This window comes from Vipera ursinii, assembly GCF_947247035.1.
Source record: "Vipera ursinii genome assembly, chromosome: 1".
NCBI classification, from domain to species: domain Eukaryota; kingdom Metazoa; phylum Chordata; class Lepidosauria; order Squamata; family Viperidae; genus Vipera; species Vipera ursinii.
In genome coordinates, this window is record NC_139512.1 from 227,635,028 (window position 1) to 227,643,950 (window position 8,923).

An 8,923-nucleotide genomic window follows, 5' to 3' on the forward strand; every position below is an offset into this window, starting at 1 on the left:
TTCTTCAGATACCCTAAACCCAGGCTAAAACCAATGAATTATTTTTTTTCATCCTGTCCAATCACCAGACAATGCAATAGATAGAATATACATATCTATACAACAATGCACACATACCCCCGCACGCAGATTTCTATTTCTATTACAAAATTACATAAAAGCATAAGAAGTCAGCCATGTACACAAGAAACACCTTGCACAGATCATCTGCTCACCTATTTCTCAAATTTCACTCATATTCAAATTTCTAGTTAAAACATGTTCAACTTAATTTACCAGTAAACTGCCATGCCCACATTCCCCACCTTATCCTTGTTTATAAAGAAGCAGTGAATTGATGCATGCTTGCCCTTTGTCCCTGATTCACATTTCCTTCTGAACAAGTGGAGGGGAGGGGAGGAAAGCTTTACAATTGGTTATAAAAGCTGCATGATGCAGGACCCACAAACCATTATCTGGGTTGGGGAGTCTTCAGAGGTCACCAAAAATTCCACATTTCACCCCTGAGCTACGAATGTTCTCTTCCATTGCATTATCTAATGTTTGGACATGATGAGACATGTCCAACATCCTTGTTGGTTTTAGCAGCTGATTGAAACAAAACCTCCACCTGCTCCAGATACATAGCAAATTGCATTCTTGGCACAGATTTCTCCACCGCACGTCCTGGCTAGGGACTACCTTAGAAAATCACTACTTTTTCTGCCAGTCCTTTGCTGCCAATTCCCAAGACCTGCTTCTCTGGGGCAACTTCACCATTCTGCTTCTTGATGTGGCTCACAAAGCTAAACCGAGCAGAATGCAGGTTGCAGCAGACCACTCATTATACAGCATGGGAATGCAAATTTCATGTAGACCACAGATGAACAAGCACCACACTCTCTTGTGCCTGTTGCAGATGACTTTTACCATGGTGGACAGAGAGAGGAGAGCAACAATGATTTCCCGAGGCTGTCCCTGATGGTGACTGCTGCAGATTTGGGAACGTGTCTTGCCTTCACTGGATAGCATCCCTCTCTCTGCTATTCTCTAACTATATTGGTAAAGCCATACTGTATAGAGGAAGTCCTCGACTTACAACAGTTTCTTTAGTGACTGTTCAAAATTGCAATGCTTGTTTTAACTCCTTCTCAAAGGAATCTTTGGAAATCATTTTTGGCACTGTAAAAAGTACACATTTTGGCAATACTAATCACCAGCAGTAATATTTCATTTCTTGGTAGAAGGGTTTAGTTCAGATCGCAGAGATGTTGATAACACTGTCAAACTGTAGATATAGTTAATGATAGACAGTAGTGTGTTTACTGGAGGAAGGTAGAAAACAAATTCGCATTAATTAGGATGAATGCAGCTCAAAAAAGTCCTATCTTTGTATATTTTCCATCCTCTTCCTTCTTGGCAATGGTTTTGGTTCCTATTGTGTAGTGGGTCCGACGCAAGGAAGAGACGCCAGCCGGAGTACGTGTTCAGCTCTTTATTGGAAGGGGGTAGCGTACTGAGGAATGAGGGTTACCTGGCCTCCTTAAATACCTAGCCAGGTAAGCGGACAGCCAATGGGGTTGGCCCTAGGTTTCCCGCTGAAACTGGGTTTCCCTCCAAAACCGTTCAGGCCAATGCCCCCTGGTGGCTGTTGCTATGCAGGTGCCTGCATACATAACACCCCTCCCTCCTTAGAGAAGAAACACATAACAACGATAACAAATGCAACTAGCTACAACTATGTACTGTATGTCAACAACAAAAAGAACAATGCCACTGTGTGGAGGTCAGTTGCACACATAGTCTGCCAGGTAGGCAGGTGTCCTTTGGGGCCAGGTGGACCGTCTGGGTGTGGCTTGGTCCTGGGCTTGGACAGCTGGTTCTTGGGGCCTTTGTGCTGGGTTGAACAGAGCTGGGTTCAGGAGGCCCTCCTCCTCTGGTTCCTGCTCTGTCTTGTTTCTGGTTGGGCTGACCTCTCTGGGGTGTGGCTGTCCTGTTGGGCGTGTGTGGTGCGCTCAGGGACCCTTCCTCTGAGCTGGTCGATGTGTCGCCTTATGTGTCTGTCCCCCTCCACCCCCACAATGTAAGAGAGGGGTCCAGTTTTCTCAACCACTGTCCCTGGAACCCATGGATGCCCTGCCCCGTAGTTCCTTGCCCAGACCAGGTCCCCCATGTTGAGAACTCTGTGTGCTGGTGATGATTGCGATGATGATGGTGGTGGTGGTGGTGGAAGTGGTGGCCTAACCGTCTTGGCTGCTACTCGGTCTGGGTATAAACGGTCCAGCTTGGTGATGAGACGCCGTCCCCACCGCAGTTCTGCTGGGCTCTTCCCGGTAGCAACACATGGTGTAGTGTGTTGGGCGAGTAGGAATTTCGCCAGTCTGTGATGCCAGTCCCCGCTAATGATGCACCGGAGTGCGTCTTTGGTCGTTCTTACCATCCATTCAGCTTGCCCATTGGTCGATGGATGGAAGGGCGCGGAGGTGGCGTGCCTAATCCAGTTCGCCTTCAAGAACGCCTGGAAATCATTAGCGGTAAACTGAGGCCCGTTATCAGACACAATTACATCGGGGAGGCCGTGTGTGGCAAAGAGAGCTCTGAGCACCTGGATTGTCCTCCCCGAGGTCATGTTGGGAACCGGGACTACCTCCAACCACTTGGAGTGGCTGTCCATTACTACTAAGAACAGTTGGCCCTGGAATGGCCCTGCATAGTCAATGTGGATGCGGGACTAGGGTGTGTGTGTGGCCTCCCACCAGTGCACAGGTGCATGTGGCATTTCTAGCCTGGATCTCTGGCACATGTAACAGGCCTTGACCCGTTCCTCAATGTCCTTGTCCAACCCTGGCCACCAGAGGTAGCTTCTGGCCAGAGCCTTCATCCTAACCACCCCCGGGTGTCCCTCATGTAAGGAGTCCAAGACCCTGCCCCTTACTGCGGTGGGAATGATGACCCTGCTTCCCCAGAGGAGGCAACCCCTGTGCGTGGAGATCTCATTGCGCCTGGTGAAATGGGCCTGGTACTCTGTCCTGCCACCCTGTGCAAACCCATGAGTGTACCCTGCTCATGATGTTTTTGGTGGCTGTGTTACTGGCAATGTCCTTGGCGTGGAGAGGGCATTCTGGTAACTCCTGCAGGGCTAGGATCTGTGTTGCTGGTGCTGGGTCTGGTTCGGGGGTGTCAATGGGTAACCTACGTAGAGTGTCTGCATGACCCATCTCCTTCCCTGGCTTGTGCACCAGCTTGCAATTGTAGGCTGCAAGGCAGATGGACCACCAGAGCATTCTGGGGGACAGGATTTGGGGCGTCTGCCTGTCCATTGTGAACAGGCCTAGGAGTGGTTTGTGGTCCGTGTAGACAGTGAATTCCCTGCCATACAGATAATCATGGAATTTTTTGATTCCTGCCACGATTGCCAGGGCTTCTCTGTCGATTTGGGCATAGTTTCTTTCTGCTCCAGACAGCATCCTAGACTAGTATGCTATGGAAATTTGCGCCCCATTGGGCTCGAGGTGGCTGAGTACTGCGCCCACACCGTAAGGGGATGCATTGCATGTGATGCATATGGGCTTTGTCTCGATGAAATGGGTTACTGTGGACTTATCTGACAGTAGTGCTTTTAAAGCCCTGAAGCTTTGGTCGTGGGCGGGAGTACAGACCCATGCTGCCTGTTTGTCCAGTAGCCTGTGGAATGGCTCTGCAATGGCTGCCTTGTGTGGGAGGAATGCGTGGTAGAAATTCAGAAGGCCCAGGAATGCCTGTAGCTCTGCCTTGTTTTTGGGTGTGGGTGCTAGTTTGATGGCCCTCACCTTGGACTATGTGGGGTGGATTCCCCTGGCATCTACCCTGAATTCCAAGAATTCTGTGGAGGGAACACCTATGCTGCATTTCTCCCTCTTGAGTTTGAGGCCAGCTGAATGCAGCCTGGACAGTACCTCCCTGAGCCTACCTGCCAGCTCTTCTGCTGATGCTCCTGCAATCAGGATGTCATCAAAATAGGGGCAGACTCCTGGGATGCCCCTGAGTGTCTTCTCTATAACTTCCTGGAAAATGCCAGGAGCAACGCTGACCCCAAACTGCAGCCTGTTTACCCGGAACGCTCCCCTGTGTGTTACTATGGTTTGAATGTCAGCTGTTGCCCTAGTAACCGTGAGTTGCTGGTACGCCTGCGCAAGATCGAGCCTTGCAAAGATGGCACCGCCTTGGAGGGAAGCGAGAACGTGGCTGACAGTGGGGACCGGGTAAGCGTGCGGGTTCAGGGCGCAGTTCACCGAACACTTGTAGTCGGCGCAGATCCTTATTTCCCCGTTGGATTTGAGGGGGGTGATGATTGGGGTTTCCCACTCTGCCCCATCTACGGGCTCTAAGATTCCCTGGGCCACCAGCTTATCCAGTTCGTGCTCAATTTTGTGTTTGAGCGCAAAAGGGACTTGCCGCGGCCGGACCCTAAACGGGGGAACATTCAAGTTAAGCTTGAACGATATGGGGGGCCCTGTGTACCTGCCCAGCATCCCGTCGAAGATGTCTGCGAACTCCTTGCAGACGGCCTCTATGGAGTCCCCCTGGATCCGGTGGATCCCGGAGACCGTGATTCCCAGGGCCTCGAACCAGTCTAGACCGACCAGGCTGGCTCTCCGGCCCTCTACCACTACAACCTCCAGGTGCTCTTCGCGACCCTTAAACCCCACCGAGATGGTAGCCTCCCCCTTTACCTTGACCGGTGAGTTCTGAAAATCGGTCAGGGTTAAATTTGTAGGCCGTAATTTAATCCGCTGCTTGCTCCAGCTATTTATGTAGTTAAGGGTCTCATCCAAAATGATTGAGACCGCTGATCCAGAGTCAAGCTCCATGTTGCAAGGAACGCCTTGCAAGCGGATTGTTAGTCTAATTTTGGGTTTGAGCAGCCGGCGGCTACCCGTGTGGTTAATGGCCAGCCGGCTCTCAACAAAGCCAATTCACATTTTGGTCGGAGCCCCAGTACCTTCGAACGGCGGTTCCTCTGGTTGCAACTTGTGGATCTCCTCTCGGGGGCGGCGGCTACAACAGACCGCGGCTATGTGGCCTGTTTTCTTGCAGGCCCGACACGTGGCCGACCGGAACTTACAGAAGCTGCGCACGTGGTTCCCACCACACCCTGCACACTTCTGAGGGTTGGCGGCGTTGTTGGGAGGCCTGGGCTTGTCTGGGCGTCTGACTCGCTGGTCGGGGGTCGACTTCCGCTGGAAGGTCGATGCTCTGGTCGTCCTCGGCTGTGGCGACCTGCCGGTGGATGCTGGCCACCTGGCTGCCGGCCCAGGTCTCCTGGACTGCTTGGATGGCCCCGCAGGCCGCTTTGTGGGCCAGGATGGCATCTTTGGCTTCCTGGAACGAAACCTCCTCTCTCTCGAACAGGCGCTCTTGCAGCCGCCTGTCTTGTAGGCTGCAAATCAACCGGTCCCGTAGCCGCTCCTCCAAGTTCAAAAACTCGTCAGGGCGCTGGTCCCTTTTTTCGAACTGCGACCTCGCAGCCACCTTGGAGCACCGGGGCCTGAAGTGAGCGTTGAGCTTGGCCACAAGGTCCCGGTACGTGGCGGTGTTGATGGCCTCCGGGGCGAACAGGTTCACGGTGATCTCCAGGAGTGCTGGTCCCCCGATGCAGAGTAGGGCTGCCGCCTTCGCGCCGTCCTCTGAGATCTGATTGAACCACATGTACAGTTCGGTGTGAGCCAAGTAACAGGCCCATGTCTCGGGGTGGTGGGTGTCGAATTCGCGGGGTTATCCGGCTCTTGCCATCGTGGTGTTGGTTCAGTCTCGAGTCGCAGATGCGATGGCCGGCGTGGCTCGGTCAGCTGGCGGTCGTGGGGGGGGGGAAGAAGGAAGAAAATGCCTTTCCCTTCAGCTCGCGGAGCGTTCCCCCAGTGACTTCAGCTCCTTGTCAGCAGCAATCCCACCTTCGTCGCCACTATTGTGTAGTGGGTCCAACGCAAGGAAGAGACGCCAGCCGGAGTACGTGTTCAGCCCTTTATTGGAAGGGGGGTAGCGTACTGAGGAATGAGGGTTACCTGGCCTCCTTAAATACCTAGCCAGGTAAGCGGATAGCCAATGGGGTTGGCCCTAGGTTTCCCGCCGAAACTGGGTTTCCCACCAAAACCATTCAGGCCAACGCCCCCTGGTGGCTGTTGCTATGTAGGTGCCTGCATACATTACAGTTCCCATTCACTAAGCCTCCTATTTTCCTTTCTTTTTCTACCCCATTGAAAGGATCCATGGGTGCACAGGGTGCAGGGAGCAAAAAGTCCAGAAGGCAGCAGTGACCTCATGGTTTTCTATGGCAGTCTCTGCCCTCTGAAACCCTCTTTTTCCTGAGGTTTGGCAGGCTTCCACCCTCTTAACCTCCCATAAAGCTAAGGGCTGGGAGAAGATTGAATAATTGCACATTAGAAGTTCAATTTGACACCAGGTCTTTATTGTTTTTAATGTTTTTATGCTTCAATATGTTTAGTTTTATAATTTCAATATGATTTTATATATTGTTTTAACTTTTGATTGAGATCACCCAGGATTTGTTGGAAGATGAGTAGCTATATAAATGTTATGAATGAATGAATGAATGAATGAATGAATGAATGAATGATCAATGCTCCACCACTCTGCAACACATGTAAAAAATAAGTAGGGCTTAAATTGTGTAGCTTTCATCTTGAACTTTTTTGCCCCCTCCCCCCTCCCGGGTCTCTGCATTCATCCCGATCTCATTCAAGCATAAGTCCCCAAGTCACCTCTTCAGTAATCAGTAGTAAAACAAATAAACAAATAAACCATGTGCTTAAATGAGTCGGAAGAAGCAACACTTAAAAAAAACAGTGGAAAAGTTTGAATGAATTAATCTCTTTCAAGTATAGCCTTGTTTATTATTAGCACATCCCTAAATCAAAGCAAGGGATGCGGTGGCTCAGTGGGTTAGGACGCTGAGCTTGTTGATCAGATAGTCGGCAGTTTGGCGGGTCAAATCCCAAGTGCCGCGTAACAGAGTGAGCGCCTGTTACTCGTCCCAGCTTCTGCCAACCTAGCAGTTTGAAAGCACGTAAAAATGCAAGTAGAAAAATAGGGACCACTACGGTGGGAAGGTAACAGCGTTCCGTGCGCCTTTGGCGTCTAGTCATGCCGGCCACATGACCACGGAGACGTCCTCAGACAAACGCTGGCTCTTCGGCTTTGAAACGGAGATGAGCACCGGCCCCTAGAGTTGGAAACGACTAGCACGCATGTGTGGGGGAACCTTTACCTTTACCTTTAAATCAAAGCAAAAACTTCCAATTATTACACTGAGCTGAATAGTATAACAAACATATTTCAATGATCATAGCTAAAGAATAGTTGCTGTATTTACTGTCACGTAATTTCAAATACTGTTCTCTTGTTTCCAAAAATACTCCCTCAAACTGGAAAAAGGGGAAAAATGTTTTATCTTTGTATCACAGGGTACAGAAGTTTGAAAACTCGGCTGAAAATATCTTTGGGGGCTTCATAATCCCCCAAATGAGAAAAGTTGGTTCAATGGGGGAAAGTTAAATCTCTCACTTCATCTAACTCCTTCCAAACCTCTACTCTTTTGACCCAAAAATCAGGGGAAAGATTTGGCCTCTGCCCACCCTTAAGTAGGGCTTCTAGATCTGAGGTGAAAAACTAATAATGACCACTGGATGGCAGCAAAAGGATAGAGGAAACCTTTTGCTCCCACCAAAATTCAGCCATACCTTTGTGATCTAGATCATCAAATCTAGATTTGGTACAAAAGGGAAAAAAGAAAGTGTGTGTGTGCTGGCAGGATACGAGTCCTTTACCCATTTCCAGAATGATCCCATGTGAGTGGTCAATTGGGAAAACTTTAGATCAAATCTCAAGGCAAAAAAGGGCCCCAATTTCATCTTTCTTCACTGTGGTGGGAAGAGACAATGGCTTTGAAGGATGAGGAAAGAGCTGCTATCAAGGCCAAGGTTAAATAAACAGGGTTTGAGCCTGTTCCAAAAAACTAATTTGAGTTAATGTCTGAGGCCTTGCCCTACTTCACACAAAGATGAAATGAGGGAAGAGGAAGTATATTCAGACTTGCAAGTTTCATTACTATAGCTATTTGCTATGGGATGTACTCTGGATTCCTAGGAGGGAGGGGCTGCATTCCAGAGGAACAAGTAACAATTCATTTCAGATGGTTTGTGTGAGGGAAAGAGGGTTAAGAGGGCTTTCCTCCAATAGTTCTAGAGCAGGGGTGTCAAACTCAATTTCATTGAGGGCCGCATCAGCATTGCGGTTGCCCTCAGGGGGCCGGGTGGGTATGGCCAGGGTGGGCGTGGCCTAGTGGGTGGGCGTGGCTAGAGTGCGTATGGCCTGGGTGGGCGTGGCCAGCTCTACATCGTTCGCATCAAGGGTGCCTATGGGGGCCTGGGCAGGAGTGGGACAGATCTGAGGGTCTCTGGCAGAAGGAGGGTCTCTGGGCCAGGGCCAAAGCAGTGGCGGCCGTTCCCTCACTGTTTCCAGGATGGCTTCGCGGGCCACATGAAACCACTTTGTGGGCCGGATCCGGCCCCCGGGCCTTGTGTTTGACATGTCTGTTCTAGAGTATGTATTGTTGTTGTTGTTGTTGTTTTTTGGGGGGGTTGTTGCCATGGGTAAGGAAGAATAAAAAAAATCTGCTTAGAAAAATCACAACATATCTTTCTTGGATTTTGAACCCTCATACTCTAAGAATGAAAGTAGTCCTGATCTATATGGCTTCTTAGTCTGGCCTACCTTGTAGGGCTGACAAAAACAGAAGAAACAAACCTCAACTCCATCTGCTGCTAAGAGCCAGCGTACAGATTCCATTTGTCCTCTGCCTGATAAATTGCAAGATAAAATATAAATGCATTTAATACAATCAGTTACTAAATTTATTTCTAATTTATTTCTAATAAAATGTATACAA